The sequence below is a fragment of the Carassius gibelio genome, chromosome A2, assembly GCF_023724105.1.
Source record: "Carassius gibelio isolate Cgi1373 ecotype wild population from Czech Republic chromosome A2, carGib1.2-hapl.c, whole genome shotgun sequence".
Classification (NCBI taxonomy): Eukaryota; Metazoa; Chordata; class Actinopteri; order Cypriniformes; family Cyprinidae; genus Carassius; species Carassius gibelio.
Window position 1 is genome coordinate 12,328,322 of NC_068372.1, and position 19,234 is coordinate 12,347,555.

General features: G+C 37.6%; 1 protein-coding gene across 1 annotated transcript in view; it reads right to left on the minus strand.

Moving 5' to 3' along the window:
* Positions 1-14,875, minus strand: part of LOC128026610 (receptor-type tyrosine-protein phosphatase F) — a 210,817-nt gene extending 195,942 nt beyond the window's left edge. The window contains exon 1 of the mRNA XM_052613859.1: positions 14,541-14,875. The gene's annotated coding sequence lies outside the window, so the exon portion shown is untranslated. The remainder of the gene's footprint in view (positions 1-14,540) is intronic.
* Between the last annotated feature and the right edge of the window lie 4,359 nt (positions 14,876-19,234).

A 19,234-nucleotide genomic window follows, 5' to 3' on the forward strand; every position in this document is an offset into this window, starting at 1 on the left:
TTTGTACAAATTTTATCTTAATTTTAATAAATGTTTCATCAACCAATTGCATGTATTTTAATAAATAAAAAGCAAATATAGCAGACAATGATAACCGTGACATGAAAGCACCAGCGTGCCGCGTTCACTTGCACTGCGAACTAGAGCGCATCTCATCGTAAATGAAACTCAGCGTAGGCCTATGCCCCCGGTTATGTTATGAACCGTCACATTTGACTCACGTCATAACCGTCATCACCAATTCTGAAACCGGCACACCCCTACCAAATACATCTCGCAGAAGAAACCCAGGAAATGCCTATAGCGGTAGCTGGATAAACAGAAGATTTAACTGCTATTATTAATTCAACGTGACTAATAAACACACGACTATGACAATGTATGGATTACCTGAGTTCTGATTATTGAAATTTTCATTATAATTAAGTATATTTCTAATGCCATGCCTTTATCACTGCTTAGAATACTATGAAATACGTTTTGTGCCTTATTCTGTGTAAGAAGCCACATCATCTCACAGAAGGATTCGATTTATTTCAAACACTCGTCTGATGTTAAGAAATGAGTTTGGAGTAAATGAAACTAGGGAAGCACCAATAGGATTTTTTGAGGCCGAAATTGCATTAATTGAGGTTGTTTTAACCAAGATTATGCTGCATCTTGCATACTGCATTATTTTTTCAGTTCCTGCAATTTTGCACATTTCCAGTTTATTCCCATTAATTCCCATATTCTGAAAGCACGTCCTGGAGATTTACTGCTGATTACAGAACCACCTTTACTGACAAAATGCGTGTGGCAAACGCATTTGATTAATCAATTAAATTGTAGTATTATTTTCAAAGAGAGACAAGATCTCACAGGGACACGCAAGATTAAATGTGACTTTCAAAGAAAAACAAAGGAGGACTGACGTCATCAGCTGGTTCTCCTGGCATGAGTTTTGTCTTTTAGGGTGTACTCACACTAGCCAGTTTGAACCGTGCCCGAGTGCGTTTGACCGCCAAAGCACGGTTCGTTTGACTAGTGTGAGTGCTCCGAACCGTGCCCGGGTGCGGCTTGATTAGCCGGCCCTGGCCCGCTTGGAAGAGGTGGGCCCGGTTCGCATGCAGTGTGAGCGCTAACCATGCCGGAGCACGGAAAAGGACGCGTTGCGTCACGGTTTTGTGACGCTCCAAAACCAACATGGCAGGGAAAGGGTCGCTTTGGTCTACGGCAGAGGTGCAAAACGCATAAAAACTAAAAACTGCAAAGTCCTTGCTGCACTTCAGCTGGTACCTTGCAAACATCCTCATACTAGCAGCACGATTACGTGAAAATTTTCGCGCCACTAAGGCGACACATCTGTTTAACAACAGGCTGTGAGAGGGCTGTGGACCAAACGACACAAAATTATCCACAAAGAAAACAGAGCGATGGACTCCATTATGTTCAGAGAGCGCCGCTCTTCCTGTTTATCCCGAAACCATCGCACCATAATGACGTAAGCGTGCTCCGGCATGAATGCTGAAACCCTATATTGTGAGTGCAGGCCAGAGGGGGAGGGGGGACAATCGTACTCGGGCCCGGTTCATGGCAACCGTGCCTAGTGTGAGTACACCCTTAGGGGACAAAAACTAATGGGGAAAAAAAATTATATGGGTGATCTTACTGCTTAATACTCCAGTTTCTTGGCATGTTTGTGGCTGCCAAGTTTCAGCTATAGAAGCATGCAACTTCGGTAGGTGACGCTTGTTTTACTGTCATTGATTATCGCAGCAGTATAAAAAATCTTTAATTGTTTGGTGTCATTATGATTATTCCAACTGCTCCCAATCACGTCAGAGGTAGCCTGATCAAGAATTTTAAATATCAAACATGTTTGATATTTACAATTTGAGATCAGGGACACTCCAACTTGATTGGGAGCAGTTAGAATAATTATAATGACACCAAACAATTGAAGATTTTTTATACAAAACTTCACCCCATTATTATCAATATATTAATATAATCTAACTAAACTAAACCGTAAAATCACAAAATCAAGACATACAGTTCTTCAAACTCGATCAGTTAATTAATCATGGTTAATTAATTTGTCAATACTTCCAGTTTCTTTTAATGATAAAAACGTTTGAAAACAAGCTACTTTTTGATAATTTCTGCAGAAATTATGGAAATATTGTAGCTTATATTTGGCGATTTAAAATAGCGTACTTTTGGGGCTAAAATCAATCATCTGTCCTGTTTAACAGAATTGGCCTCTATGTAATGTGTTCTAATGACTATTATTGGTTTTATGAATATCTTAACTCTGATGACACATAAACGCATGAAAACAAGCACTGCAATCCAAAGCACTGTTTGACAGTCAACCCACCTACACAACAATGGCATGTCACAGTTATCTAAACAGAGCTGCACAAGAGCCTCCCTCGTCAATATTCAAAGGAGCCCACAGTTAATTTTTTAAACGTTAAACACACAGGGCCATTAATGCTGCATAAAGGTTAAAGAATCCTCTCTATCAGTACTGCGACTCACAACTCTACATTCATCTTCCTGAGTGACAGTGCACAGGACCACATGCATGTCAATATGAGAATGAGTTTATTGGATTAATGAAAATCACGGTGACGGAAAAGAGTAGCAAGAAGTGAATTTTCAAAGACAGAGAGGGAAACTGTGTACATGTGTCTGCGTGTTTGGATTAGGGTATGGAGAGGGAGGTCACCTTTACACGACTCTGGCAGTAATCATACCTTGGACACATCCTTCTCCCTAATGGAGCCACCACAATAGTGACAGGGCCCAGTGACTAATGAACTAATCCAATAACTCACATGCAAAATCACAAACTGGACATCAGTACACTACAAGAGCTAGGGGTGGGCAGTATGAGTAGAATCTTATATAATTATGAGTAATATATCTCGAGATATTAAAGTTCTAGAAAATATGATACATTTATTTTTAAGGCAGATTACTAATAAATAAATTAGATGAAATTATATACTATTTTGTCTAAATAAATAAAAACTACAAATGAATGAATAATTTGAAGTGCTACAAGTGAATTTAAGCATCATATCATTATAATATAATATAATAATATAATACAGTATACTATAAAAAGCAGTATATCTAAGAAAAGTCACCGTAAAGTACACAAGTATGTGTGTCAGTGTGTGTACTGAATTTTCAGTAGAAATAACTACATTGTGATTTGGTGTTTAGTTGGAGGCCTAGCAAAAACAGAGCTTCATATTATGCAATAACTACAAACAGTGATGCATATAAATATGGCTGATTGAGCCAGGAGTAAAGATGCAAACAGTCAATAAATGCACATTTGCAAACCTGTGACCACAAATCAGTTACAATGTTTATTGACATGCAAGCGGTGCATTTTTTTAATTTTTTTTTATGAACCTGGTAACCGTAAACAGCATTATTTGATTGAGAAATCAAATAGAGAAAGGGGTGCTGCGCCAGATGACCTGGCCTCCACAGTCACCGGACCTGAACCCAATCGAGATGGTTTAGGGGTGAGCTTGACCGCAGACAGAAGGCAAAACGGCCAACAAGTGCTAAGCATCTCTCGGGGAACTCCTTCAAGACTGTTGGAAGACCATTTCAGGTGACTACCTCTTGAAGCTCATCAAGAGAAAGCCAAGAGTGTGCAAAGCAGTAATCAAAGCAAAAGGTGGCTACTTTGAAGAACCTAGAATATGACATATTTTCAGTTGTTTCACACTTTTTTGTTATGTATATAATTCCATATAAAATTCAACATATGTTAATTCATAGTTTTGATGCCTTCAGAGTGAATCTACAATTTTCATAGTCATGAAAATAAAGAAAACTCTTTGAATTGGAAGGTGTGTCCAAACTTTTGGTCTGTACTGTATATATATATATATATATATATATATATATATATATATATATATATACACACACACACACACACACACACATATATAAAACAAGCTGGAAAAAATAGAGCATTGGCATTCAAAAGTACAACTTGCAGAGTAAGGCCGCTTTCTTTGCTCAAATACTCTCCAAAATAAATCGAGGGAAGGCCTATCCAATCACCTATCATCACCTATCATGAGGGGCTCTTCAGGCCTCAGCTACAATTCTTATAAAGGCTTTGGACCATAAATTGTTATTGGTTTGAGCCATTTCTGGGCCAAAGTCTGTTTCCACTTTTTGTTAAATGGAGATTTACCATAAAACTGTGGTGTAAATGGTTTATAATGCCACCAGCAGGACCACTAATCTAGAACCTGTTTTCAATCAGTAGCCAGATTACTACAGAATTAGCTTCCAGACACTTAACTTCTTCACAGGCATCTAAACACTGAAGAGGCTGAGAAATATGAAAACTTTGTTATTTTTAAAATAACACTGAGTGACTTCCAAATGGCATTCGTAGGGTCATATTAGGGCTGGATATTGATTCAAATTTCCCAATTCGATTCTATTTCGATTCACAAGCTCTTGATTTGATTCGATTCTCAATTTTTTTGTTTCATTTCTATTTTTATTACATATATTGAATAAGGTTTTAATAAAAATGCAATTGAAATTTCTAGGGATGCACCGGTTGACCGGTAATAAATCTGTATTTGTTTAAAATACGCAATCGGCAATAGGACGGTTTTTGGTCTTTTTTCGGCCGATTTTTCCCCAAGTGCGCCCACATTCCCAGACTACATTGTAATCATTTGCTATCATGTCATTTGTGTGAAAGTGTTTTGAAATCTGTGCGCAGGACACGGGCAGCCGTTTAGCACTGGGAGTGCAGAGCTACATGTCTGAGGCATAGATTGCAGGATGCGAACAGCCGCTAGTGTACTGGCGCAGAAATAAGAGCCTGATGAGAAATGAAATGGACTAAACTGTGACAAAACTGAAATGCTTTTTTTTTTTTTTTTTGTAAAGAAGAACTTGCATACACGTTTGAAAGGCCAGAAGTAAACGTCAGTTCTGTATAGGATGATTATTTTACCTTAAAATTACATCGACTTAATTTGATGTAAAAATCACCTGCTGTAGCACTAAAGTGTTTAATTCATCCAATTAAAACATTTTAGGGTAATGATTCACATCTATACTTTTTTTAACTTGAGCCAATACTTATTTATTTTTCATTGGCTCAAGTAAAAAAAATGTAGATGTGAATCATTACGCTATTTATTTATTTTTTTTTTAATTGGATGAATGAAACACTTTGCATCTTTGTTTCATTCGCACCAACATTATTTGATTTTAACATTTTGGAATAATTTTTTATATAGCATACTTTTATTTAGTTTCACTGGAAAAGACTAAATTTAAAAACTAAAACAAATACTGAATGCAGATTAAGAAACATCTTAAGTACTGAATGTGTGTTGATTGTGTTGTTTGGATTGTAGAACTGCAGTTGTTGCCTTTAACTTCACATGGTTACAGTTAATGTTTTCATTTAAGACCACTTTTATGTAGTTTCAACCCAATTCAAATACAAAAGCTAAATGCTGTTGTCTTTACCATCTATGTTTGTATTGAATGTAGGCTACTGTGCAGTTACTGCTATTAATTTCAGATGGTTACTGTTATTGTTTTCAATAGCAAAAAGCCAGTTTGGCCTATTAAATCTTGTTTATACCGTATTTTCCAGACTCTAAGTCCTACTTTTTTTCATAGTTTGGCTGGTCGTGCGACTTATTTATCAAAATTAATTTGACATGAACAAAATATGTTTTTTTTGTTGTTGTTGTTGTTTTAAATTTGACATTAGATAAAATACTTTTAAAAAAGCTAGAAAAATGACAAAAAAGGTAAAACAAATTTAATCACCCTGTAAATCACTTTAAGGAGTCACAAATCACCTCATAAAAGGAAGGCAAATTTTTGATTAAACATTAGAAAGAAAAAAATAAGCTTTATCTTGGAAAGCTGAGACATTCCTTTATTCAGAAGGAATAATAAAATATTAAGTTGCATGTATTAGTTTAAACAGTTCTTAATGTCAGTTTGAAGCATGTCATGGTGTATTTCGTAAAAAGTAAAAAAAAAAAATGAACTGAAACTGGAATATATGAAATTCACTACTGATTCTGAAAAGGCATTCATAAATAGTTTTAGTACAGTTCTTAAAGGGGTCGTATGATGCAATTTCTAATTTTCCTTTCTCTTTGGAGTGTAGAAGGCTCTTGATGCATGAAGAAGATTGTTGCATAGACTTAAGTCTCAAATCCAAAGAAATATTCAGTAGCACTTTATTTTACAGTCATGTTCCTAATGTATACTATGTACTTATTATAGTCATTACAATAACTATGTAATAACTAGGTACTAACCATGAACCTACCCCTAAACCTAACCCTACCCCATGTAGTTACATTGTATTACCAGAACTTTCTTAGATAAATACACTTTAAGTACACTATAAGTACATGTTAGTACACGTACTGTAAAGTAAAGTGCAACCAAATATTCTTTGTCAAAGTTAAGACTGCCATGCCCCCTAAAACGGCTCATTCAAACATGTATGCATCACTATGTGGAAATATTTGTGTAATGCCACCAAAATGTTCACGCAAAGAAAGAAGTAAATCTTTTATTATTTAAATCTTAAGATTATTTAAAACTAGGGCTGTCACTTTTCATTCGAAAATCGATTGCACAATCGATCGGACCAACCAAAAAAAGTTTTGAAAATGAAAATAGGGAATTGATTTTAACCAAATATGTAGACTATTAATTTTTTTTTAAACAACTAAATTAAAAACTCACAAACTAGCAGAAAAGGAAAATAAAGAATTCCAAACACAACAGTGCAGTATGCGTTGCGAAAGCTAAATACCAGCAAATGCGCGCCTATAAGACCCAGTGACGTCAAAAGCGACCTCTTACAGGAGATGCTGAGTTATGAAAAGGAGCCAGCATTGCCAGCTGACAGCGACCGGCTTTTGTGGTGAAAGATTGGCAGTAATACTCACACCTTGCGCAGCCTAATTGCCTTGAATTGCCTAAATCATATACAGCTGGGTTGAAGCCTGCATTGATGTTTTTCATTTATGTTAGGGCTGCAGTCCCCTCTGGATATATATTTTTTTCAAGAATGTTGCACTCCTGTTGCAGTTTTTTATTCTGCACGAAACTTCATGCCAATTAGAGCTGAAGATCTTGGGTTTGGACGGGTTCGGGCTTTATTTATATGATCTTACACGGCTCGGGCCAGGCTCGAGCTTGCGCTCCGGTTTGCGAGGTAAACGTTGGTCATGTGATGTGTTTCGATTTGCGTGAAAAAGATGCGAAAATGGATGCTGAGTAGGTGTAATGGAGGCTTGCCTTTGGCGAACATGTTTTGGTTGCACCAGCAACTAAAGCAAAGTCTGAGGTGTGGAAAAGTTTTGACCTGTTTATAATGAGTGAATAATGATGCACCATCAGTGAGTGGAGGAGGGCGCTGAAGACATCTACAGTGTGTATTCAAATCATTTTCCTCCACAAAAACATGTAGGTTTAGCCTAATCTCTGTGAGTTATCGTTTTTCAAATTATAACTATATATTCATTGAGTCTTAAATGCATAATGTGGACAGAGTATATACGCTAATCTTGACATTATTCTTTTATTAAATGTCAGCTGCTAGTGGCGAGGCAAATCCGGCGGAGCCTTTATCTTAATTTCGTTATTGCCAAATACCTTAATTTAAAATTTATCTTAATTTAATTTGTTAAAAAAGACTCGTTTTATTGGTGCGTTGGTCTGTTTATAGGCTAAATGAGCCTATACCTATTTACAGTGCTAAGATGTTACGATGTTACAGAGGACTTACTTTATTTCTTTATTCCAACTTCCAAGTGGCCTAGTATACGTTAGTTATGAATAAATTATGTTAAAACATGTATAGATGACTCATTCTAGGCAAAAGAGCCGTGTTAGTGCATGCATATTTGAATGTTGGACTGTAAACAGGTTCGGGCTTTTAAAAAGCTGTCAAATTAAAATGTACTTGTACTTGCCAATAAATAAGAAATATTGCTGACTTGTGTGTTTCCACCGTTCTCTTTACGTTCATCTGTTATTTGGCGTTGAAAAAGGAAAGGTCTTTTTTTTTTTTACATGGAAAATCGATTGTACAATTGATTCAACGAACCCTCATGTCTTAAAAATCGAAAATGCTTTTTACACAAAAGTGACAGCCCTATTTAAAACAAAACAGCAATGCATTTTATGGACGACCGTTTTATAAACCTAGGAGAGGAGGTAATTCTGACTATCTGGTGCTTCAGAATCAGCTACTGTTATTGTTTTGTTATTAGGGATATAACATTTTCTTGTTGCGATTAATTGCTCATGCTTTTATCACAGTATATTAAATATAAATTTAAGTGGTCATAATACAGTATAACAGCTTAAATAACTTTTTCTTATAACAAAAATAACTGAACATTTAAATACAATAAAGCAATACAGACAAATATATAAAGTTAAAAGTTTTACACAAATTAAAGTGCAAAAGAACTATAAAGACCCATAGGTATCACTTTACAATAAGACCTTATTAGTTAACCACAATGAGCAATAGCTACATTTGCTACATAAGTTATTAATATTTATTTAAAAAATACAAGTCTTAGTTCATGTTAGCTCATTAAATAATACAATTGCAACTTTAGATTTTAACAATGTGTTATTTAATATTGGAATACCTAAGATGAATGGATGTTCAGAAGAATTTTTCATTGACAGTTCATGTTAACAAATGAGTTAACTCATGAAGCCCAAATGTAAAGTGTGAATTAACAATAAAGAATCAAAACACTTTCAAACAATATCTAGGGCATGATGTAGTCCAGATTTTAAAAAAAAGTTTGAAAATGGTGTAATTACTTAGTTTGTCCAGCAGAGTCCATTGTTTGCTACTGGTCACCTTGATGAAATGATTGAAAACTTAAGTCTATGGAAAACCATTGAAACTGAGCGGTCATATCTCCATAACGGCACAGTGAATCCGCACCAAATTCGGAGGATCCCTTCAGCTCGACGAACCCTCTGGAATGCAACTGTAGTGTACATATAGAGGTCCTCTTTCAAGTGACCCCCACATCCACATCGATAGCCCCCGGTTTTCGGGAGTTAAGGGTGGTTAAATTTGGGGTCTGGCACTGACCGATCTAGCAATCCAGGGGGGCTACCAACATGCAAAGGGTGCTGTTCGAGAGGGCTCTTTGAGCTGAAGTAGGGATGTCAACGATTAATCAATCGAATAAGAAATTTCCCAATATATCGCCTTGCTGACAGTATCGCAATGTATCGCAACATATCATATCGCAACCCCTGTATCGTGATACATATTGTATCACCAGATTCTTGGCAATACACAGCCATAGTGCTTGTGGTGTTCAGTCAATCACAATACACTGGGTCAATTGGCCAATCAGAGCAGACTGCGCTTGTCGGAAGTAGGGACTTTTCGTTTGAGAGAGGCGGGTCATAGAGGACCTAAAATAATCAGGGCTCCAGACTGCGACCCTTTTTTCTGCTGGTAAAACTAATTTTTGAAGTTTTGCAAGGGCACTGGAGCGACTACTGCATTGTCAAACTCATAAGCACTGCCATTTCTGTTGTATTTGAGAAACTGCAAACAAAACGAAAGTGAAACTAAACCGCACTGCGCAGCTGAAACGTAGAGCGATTTAGTTCCGCTTTCGTTTTGTTTGCTGTTTGATGTTTCTCAAAAGCAACACACCATTTATTAGCTCAAACCGCGACACAAACAAAATTGTTTAAACTCAGCATTACTCGGGAGCCAAAGTTGATTTCACGACACTGTTACTGCACAGATGCAACAGTGCTGCGAGATCCAGTTAGAAGCATTACAATAAGGTTACTGCAAGATTTACTGAGAAGCATTACAATTCTGCACAGAAATAAACAGTACTGACATACATCTAGGGATGGGTACCGAAACCCGGTATTAAAATGGCCCCAGGGCTAAATTATGGAATCAAAATTATTTGTCTGTGAGATCTGCGAGATCTCTCATGCACGCCGCGGAAGCTATTTGTCAGTCACACACACACACCACAACGAGCGCGGCGCACGCACAGACATAACAGTATGAAAACTCCTGCTTAATAATAAAGAGTGACGATGGCGAAGAGATTTGCTTAATAATGTTAACGTGCACATTTTATCTTACCAAACATATCTAATTTGCGATATTATTAAGACGTTTGTCTGTGAAATCTGCGAGATCTCTCATGCGTGCCGCAGAGGCGGTCTATCAGTCACACAAAACAAGAACGAGCACGGCACACACACATGCATAAGGGGCCGTTCACATATCGCGTCTTTTGTGCGCTCAAGTTCGTTATTTAAAATTTAGGCACGCTGTATGCGAGGTCATAATGGAAGCAACGCGGGCGTGAATGTTCCAGGTGCGTCCGCACCGCATCGAGTTAAAACATCTCAACTTTTCAGAATGACGCAAGCGCACCGCAGGTCATGTAACTTCCTCACCTTTTCCGTAACAACGTTGAAAGCTCAGCCAAGATGAAGGAACAGCTGATAGCTGTATGTGGATTTTTAAATTAATTTATTAGCAGAGCTACTGCAAGCAGTTTTTAGTGCTGAAAATCAATTTATCCATTGCTGAAATTTCCGCGTCTTCATGGAGAGAGCAGGTCATGGTTGCTTAGCAATGGCAGGCTCCTCGGGAGCAAGTGCCCAAAGGCTTTGGGGAAAAAAATCAGAAAGCGGCGCGCCTAGCGTTTTCCACCCGTTTTTAGACGCGATATGTGAATGGCCCCTTACAGCATGAAAACTCCCACTTAATACAAGGAGTGATGATGGTGGAGACAGTAAAACGTTCCAAAGTGTGGTTATACTTCACTAGAGTTGATGCAGACAAAAATGCAGACAAAAACAAAATTTTTGCATGTAAGGGCGGAAACACAAGCAAGATGTCAAAGCATCTTTCAAAAGTGCATTATGTGCAGACAGAGAAATGCAAAGTTTTCGACTGCCTAACACAAAGTACCGATAAGAATACCATAAAAGTACCGGACCGTTAAGAAGCGGCGGTAAGAGTAGTAATAGCGTTAAAACCTTAACGATACACATCCCTATATACATCAGGAAACCAGAAATGGTAACATTAACTGTAACCATGTTGTTGTTGTAGAAATAGTTGAATGTAATTAATTTCAGGGTTTGTACAACTTTTTGAGAGAGAAATTCAAGCACTTTTCAGTGACTTTCAAGCATGTCCAGCAAATTTAAAGCTCCAAGATGATCCAGTTTGAATGTTATTTTTAATGGGATGAAGAAAATATACTTTGTGGTAAACAAACACTTACGTAAAAATCTAAAAAAAAATACATCAAATCACAGTTATAACCAGTAGACAGCAGCAGAGGAGCACTTATTGGCTTATTAGTCATTCATTTATGCTTTTTCTCTAGATTTTGAAATTTTAAGATTATTATTATAAAATACCAAATCATCAAGAAATCTGATTTTGTCAGAATTGTACACTTTTTTGTGTATGAAGTAAGAAAAGTCAAAAACTTTTCTTCAGTTTGCTACTAAATCACAATCACTGAACTTGTTCATATCAATATGCTAAAAGAATCATGGCACATTTAATAAGAGTGGAATATATACATTTTCTGTATATTAAAAATAAGATTTTCCACTTGTTACTCTAGTAATTTTTTTATGCATCTGCACTTAAGCTTTGTGCTTTACTGTCAAATCTGTATAAACAATAAACATGAAATGTTATTAGTTGCACTTATTAATAATTTTATGATTAAATTATCTTTATTTTGAATACCTTCACACACCACCCCCAGTGCTACCAAATCTGCTCTTGGTGCCACCATTTGTAGAACTCAGTGGCGCTGGTGCCACTGCTATCAAATGTTAGTCTGGATAATTTCAGTATTTGAAAAATAATCTGAAAAAATATTTAAATCCCCCTCATGTGACCCATGTAAGGGGGGAATTCCCCCCCCCCCCCGTTTAAAAAAACGAAATTTAGGCCTTGATTAAATATTGTCTTTAAAAGCTTTGTCTTTTATTCATGTGCTCATGACCTTCTTGGAGTGAACAGAACTATAGCAATCAACAGATTTGCAACAGAACTTTGCCTAAAAACTTAAACTTTTACCACACTGAAACTATTTTGGCCACACTAACTGTGCCACATGACTATGTCGACTTGGCTGAATTGTTCAAATAAAAACCTTGTATTCCCATGCCAGAGCCCAATGTGCCACTGAGAAGTCAAGAAGTTCCCAGATATGAGTCCTATAAATGTTGATCCCCGACACCACAAGCGATGCATTACAGAAATAAAATCTCTCATTAGAGCCCAGGCCCTGAAATTACCCAAATTCAGCGCATATGGAAACCATAAGACAGCGTCAGCAAGGGGGAAGTTTGCACCAAGTGGCTTTTCAGCATGTGGCAACAGATTGGCGAGCATTCTGAACAGGACAATTAGTTCCTTAGTTAAAGTGTGGTAGATACCAAATTATATTGACAAACAAAACTGCTAAAAATACTCAAAGATCCATTAAGAAAACTGTATATCTTACAGGGCATTTGCTATGGTTTCATGCTCTTTACTGACAGCTAGGACACAATGTAAAACGTGCTGACCTACATTTGATGTATCCACAAGATCTTTTTTTTTTTTTAATCATTACATTTTATTTCAGCAGGTCACAAAGATTGACTGTATTCTTCAGTCCATTTACAAAGCAACAAATACAATGATATAAATGGGCCTGTGATCCAAAACAAAATATAGACCACAATTTTTCTCCAGCCAGCCTTTAGCATCAGGAGCTATCCTGTCTTTATGAACAAATCCAGAACTGAAGGAATATTAAAGTAATTAGACAGACCAAATGAACGGTGGTACCAGAAGACTGCACAAGATCAAGAAAAGAAGTTTCACAAAACTTGCTCTTGAACTTTTCCAGATCATTTGATATTGCTGACATGCCTCATGAGCACTCTGAAGTTCCTCACATATGCTTGTTTGTTTGTTTTTAATCAATAAAAACTCTGGACGGTTGAAACCCTTCCCTGCAGTGTTCATGTACGGTCATGTATATCATAGGCTCCCTTCTTAAAATAACTCCTGCTGGACAGAATTGCTGTATGGAAGGACCTGGGAAAGGGAAAAAAACCAGCGTAACAAATAATGCATAATGTCTAAAGCATGACAAGAGTGGCATTGTTCTGCTGCATAAACGATGTTAAAGGGACAGTTCACTCACAAATTAATACTCTGTCATCATTTATTCCCTCTCATGTTGTTTTAAACCTGGGTGTCTCCCTTTCTTCCACAACAGAAGCTGACAAAAAATGTATGAATCTGACGGCCTCAGTCACCATCAACAAAGAAAAAAAAGATGCTATGTATAACATAAGCTTGAGTAAATAAGGAAAAGATATTACTACAGCATTTTAACATTTCTCATTTATCTCACTGACACATTTCTGTGAAGCCCCACAAATATCATGACTTATATGGATGGACGTAAGAGTCGGTTTGAAATGTTTCGTACAATATTACGATTTGGAAACATGTAAAAACACTTGATACGATGTAGCGATGTTTGATTCCAATGCGATTAGAAATGCTCAGCAGACATCAATCGTCTTTAAAGACAGCCTACGGGTACGTTTGGGTAAAATGTGTAAAATAAGCACAACATGTTTGCATAATACATGTCTATGTGGGAGTTTGAGTTTCAAAATATATGCACGCTCAACCACGGAGGGTCGCATCTTGAAAAAAAGAAAAATGCACTAAATCTTGTCCGTGTACGTGTTTGGAATTCATTTCTGTACGCCTTTTTCATAATCACACACTACTAAATCAGTTCAAATGTATGCATTGACACAATTGCACAACACTAATATGTGGCATATTTTACATGAGATGAAGCATCTTTGGAGAAGGCAGCTTAGTGGCGTGAGAATGTCCCGCGACTCTTGTTCTTTATGTTGTTTGTCTTTTAACCCGAGACAATATGCACTGGGTATTATAGATTACACCTGGTCAACAGTTACATTTCTTAATTCATCAATATTAGCTGGATCATTTACATGACAGACAGAACTACACTGCGCCCTGCACTTGCTCCTCATCTAAGTTAACGGTTGACAAGAAATGTACACCATGAGGCACTAAAATGAGAGTAACAGCGACAAAATATAGTCAGACTTGCTTAAAAACTTGATGTTCTGGGAGAAGAACTAATCTACAACGGCCTTGTGTGTAACTAAACCACCTTAAACTAATGACTAGTTTTTTAATCGTTTGGTTAGCTAGAACAATAGCCGACGTCAACTCACCCGTTAGTTTCCAGAAGAAATAACGTTACCAGAATTTCGAGATCACTCCAAACCTCGTGGCTGAGAAGCTTGCTCATTAATGCAAATAATAATCACCTTAAAAGTACTGCTTAATGCATAGCATGTGTCACGAGCAAGACAGGAAGAAGAAGGAAACGCATTAAACTCACCGTCTCTCCGTTCCGCCGCGGTTTGCATTTCTTTCCGTGCACGGCAACCGCTCGTTTCACCCGGTTCAGTTGGCCACGTACAAATCCACTTTTAAAACCGACTGGAAATTTCTTTGATTCCACAGTGTAACGACTCTTCCTCTACTAATGTGCCACGCGGCCGTTATAATCCCGTTATTGAGACTGGTTGCTATAACTACGGTAGAGTGGAAACGCTTCTATTGTTGTGAATCCAGAGTTTGTGTCTCACGGACTTCTGCTCCGGAGCGGTCGGAGACTCTCTGCTGGTCTGCCTGCCTACAGTGCCTTCAATCATGCTGTTTCCCTCCCTGGCTGGCTTACAGGTTGCTCGCGCGCATTTTCGGATACATTCGTAACCATTCGGCCGTTCACGAATCGATTAGATACGTTTCCGCTTAGATTAGTGTGGTTGCTTCGTGAGACGCATTAAATCAAATATGGCATGTAATAATTTTAATGTATTATATTACTATATCCATCAGCACAGTGCTTTTACACACATACTAAATAAATAAACACATCAATGACAGCAGTCAGTTTCTTGAAGGTGACGTTGTAAGTGGCAAATTAATTAATTAAATTATATAATTTAATTTAAATAAATAAATATATGCAACCCACATTCTCTTTGACTTTTATTTAATTGGCAAAAGAACAAAGAAAATATTTCACTGACTTTGATTTTGATGGCTGCAACACTCCATTTGGGACAGAAAAGTTGGGAAAGAGGCAAAATAAATGTGAAATGGTTATAGAATATCATAGAACAGAATATAAAACAGTTCACAGTAAGCAGGTGAATTGGTATTAGGTGAGGGTATCATGCAAGTAAGCAAAGCTGGATCCTGGCTCATCACGTTGTGCTAAATTTCATGAGAGACAGTGGTGGACGGACAGGCCACAGGGCCTATTCTAGACATTTGGAGGCCCAAGGCATAATTCATATTGTTGAGACCACCCCATCCCTAATAAAAGCACTTGAAACTAACCTTTTATTTATATATATATATATATATATATATATATATATATATATAGACACACACACACACACACAGAACATTTACTTTTATTTATTTATTTGTTAATTACTATATTTGATGTTTTTCAAAGAAGTGTTTAATCAAGGCTGCATTTTATTTGATCAAAAATACAGAATAAAACTGTAATATTGTGAAATATTATTTTAAGTTAAGTTAACAGTGTTTTTCTATTTACCTATACTTTAAAATAATATAATTCTGTGATGCAAAGCATCAATCATTACTCCAGTATTAAGTGGCACATGATCCTTCAGAAATCATCCTAATATGCTGACTTATTAACAACCTTAGAAACAACTGTGCTGCTTAATATTTATTTTATAATCTGTGATACTTTCTTCAGGATTTTCTGATGATTAAATATATTTTTTAATCTTTTTAATTATTTAACTTTACTTTTTAGTGTAACACTTTATTTTGCCTTTTTATCAATTTAATATATCCTTGTTGTATATTTCTTTTTTTTTTCTTTTTTTATTAAATAGTAAATGCAGGCTTGATGATCATAAGAGACATCTTTCAAAAACATAAAAAATATGAATGTGTCCAAACTCATTGTCATCACTCCAAAACAGATGTCTACAACTCACACACCTGCATTAGGAGCTGTACTCCTTTGTGTGCCTATTTAGCCTTGGACAGGGGTAGCTGCAAGATGGAGTAATGGGCGTGGCAAAAGGTGGAGTGAAAGGTGAAAGGTGAATGCTACAACAGAAACCAACCCCTAACCTTACTCCTAATCCTAAAGGGGTGGTGTTGTTGCAGTGGATAAGACACATGCCTTTGGTGTGAGAGACCCGGGTTTGAATCCACTGTGAGACACCAATGTGTCCCTGAGCAAGACACTTAACCCCTGCTCCAGAGGTGTGCGACCTCTGACATATATAGCAATTGTAAGTCGCTTTGGATAAAAGTGTCAGCTAAATGAATAAATGTAAATTAATTAGAATTAGAAAGGCCGTCTTGGTTACGTATGTAATCCTCGTTCCCTGAAGGAGGGAACAGAGAAGTCACGTCGATGATGAATGATGAATTGGGAGAGACCAATCCACGTTGAGCACGTTGATTAGTTTGCACTAAGCACTATGCACTATTGCAACACAGCATGAGGTGCACCGCATTCATTCATGCTTTCGCTGAGGAGAAGAACTGGTGACCCAGTAGCTCAGTGTTGGTACAGCAACTGTGGCAATGAGATGTGATGTCTCCGTTCCCTCCTTCAGGGAATGAGAGTTACTGTACATACGTAACTGAGACGTTTCCTTTCAGTCAGTCACTCTCAACGTCCCGTCACAAATTGGGATCCCTACCAACACGCGACAGGCGCTGCCGCTTCCAGTGCCCTGTGTAGGCCTCCTGATCCTTCCTATAAGGCAGATGATAGAATCGAGCTCTACATAGAGAAGGTCGACTACAGCTGTTCCTTGCATTCTAACCCTGACGGGCCCTACTGCACTTGGAAGTCTCTGAGATGGCTCATGGCTGCATCATTTAGAGATGGCAGAATGTAGTCTGCCAGGGGAAACACGACCTTAGTAACTGTACCGTGGAAATACACATATGGGATCCCAATTGGGCCACACATATGGGCACTAGTCTCACACCAGATTTCAGGAATTCATTGGCTGAAAGGCCTGGTGCCAAATGCTCCACCACATCTGGCAGCCGGAGTGCTGTAGAACTCGACAGGGTCCACTCCGTTAGGGGACACTCTGGAGAACTAGGCATCCTGGATGCCACACTCTGAACCGGGCCTTTCAGGCCTTTCAGTAACGCCATGGCATGGAGGGCAGAGGCCGCCTCCCCTTGCCCTCCTATGCAGCTATCAACATCTGGTCTTGAGGGGGCAAACCAAAGGAAACAGCCGGCTCCCGCCACCCTGTAGAGGGGCCAGAGCTGAATCGCAGCAGAGGCAGAGAGACCCCACCACAACTATTTTGCGTGTGTATTTTACTCGGAACAATGTGGGTGCTGTCTGAATGGACCTATTCTGACTGCAGTGGTGGGCTTTTTAGGTCAAAAATGCCAGGGCTGATTTTTAGTCCCAGTCCAGCCCTTTTGAAAAAAAGTGTAAAAAAAAAAAAAAATCTAATTTCTCAATGCAAAATCATGTTTAGGTCTTGTAACAACTACCGTACATAATATTGTGAAAAGATTCAGGTAATCCAGAGAATTCTAAGTCTGTTTAGGGCAAGGCAGGAAACCTTGAATGTACATAACCTTTGAGCCCTCAGATGGCACTGGATAAGAAACCGCCATGCTGCGGTGTTAAATATATAGTCGCATGTGCTCAGAAGTACTTCGAAAAACTGCTGTCACTAAACAAAGTCTGCCACTGCATCAATAAATGCAACTTGAATCTCTGTTACTCGAGGAGAAAGCTATACAGTACATCAATTCTATGCAGTGATGCTGTGGGATTCTCTAAACCAAATGACATTGGAAGTGTGTGCTATGATCAGATGAGTCCACATTCATATTGTTTCTTCGAAAAATGGATGTCGGGTTCTCAGTCCCAAAGACCAAGGGTCCATCCAGACTTTCATCAGCGACAGATGAAAAAGCAAACATCTGTCATGGTATGGGGGTGCAGCAGAGCAGATGGCATGGGTGACTGGCATACAGTATACTGTATGTGCCAAGGCACCACTGACATGGAGGCATATATTGAAATTGTTCAGAGACATATACTTCCATCAAGATGACATCTTTCATGGGTAGTCCATGGTTTATAGATCAAGATAATCCAGGTCTCATTCTGCATGTGCTACAACAGCGTGGTTTTGTAGACACAGATTGAATGTGCTAGATTGGCCTGCCTACAGTCCAGATCTGTCTCCTATTAAAAATGTATATGACCAGCCATGAATAGGAGAATCAGACAGTAATCACAGACTGCTGAGCATCAGTCTTATATAAAGCAAGACTGGACAAAAATTTAGCATTTTGCCAATTTTAACACTTATTATCCTCAATTCCCAAACAATTTATCATTGTAACTAAAAGGAAAGTTAATGTGGCCATGCTAAATATGACTCTGTCCAAACTTTTTTGGAGTGTGTTGTATCCATCAAAATACTTTTTTAAAGTTTGTATTTACAACCTAAAATTAACTTGGCCAGTATAAACAATGGATTATTCTTGGATTAAGTCAATTAATTAAAGATTCATGAGAATGGACAAATAAATTATTCTTATGTTTATGGCATTTCGCAAATGTCTCAACTTTTCTAGAATTGGGTTTGTAAATAAGTAGTTTAAATTAAATATTTAATGAATCCCATGTATAATTACAGATGGTGGAAATAATTTTCCTAACTTTAACCACTTCAAATGAAGTAACATGCAGTCAATGCATTTGTATTATTTTTGGCCAGATAGAATCACTGTTTTCAGATATTAGCATGTAATGCAGAAACAATTTACTACACTTGTACTCTTTTTTTCTCAGCTTTCATTTGTTGAGTGCCAAATTCTGAAGCAAGAGAAAGTGAATAATGGACTGACATTAGAGTAGTCAGACATTTTTTCTGAAAGGAATCCATTACATGGATTCTTTTAATTTAGGGCATAGTGATTTCAGTGGGTTTTATAGTATCTATTTGTTGAAAATAAGGTGCAAAAATATGA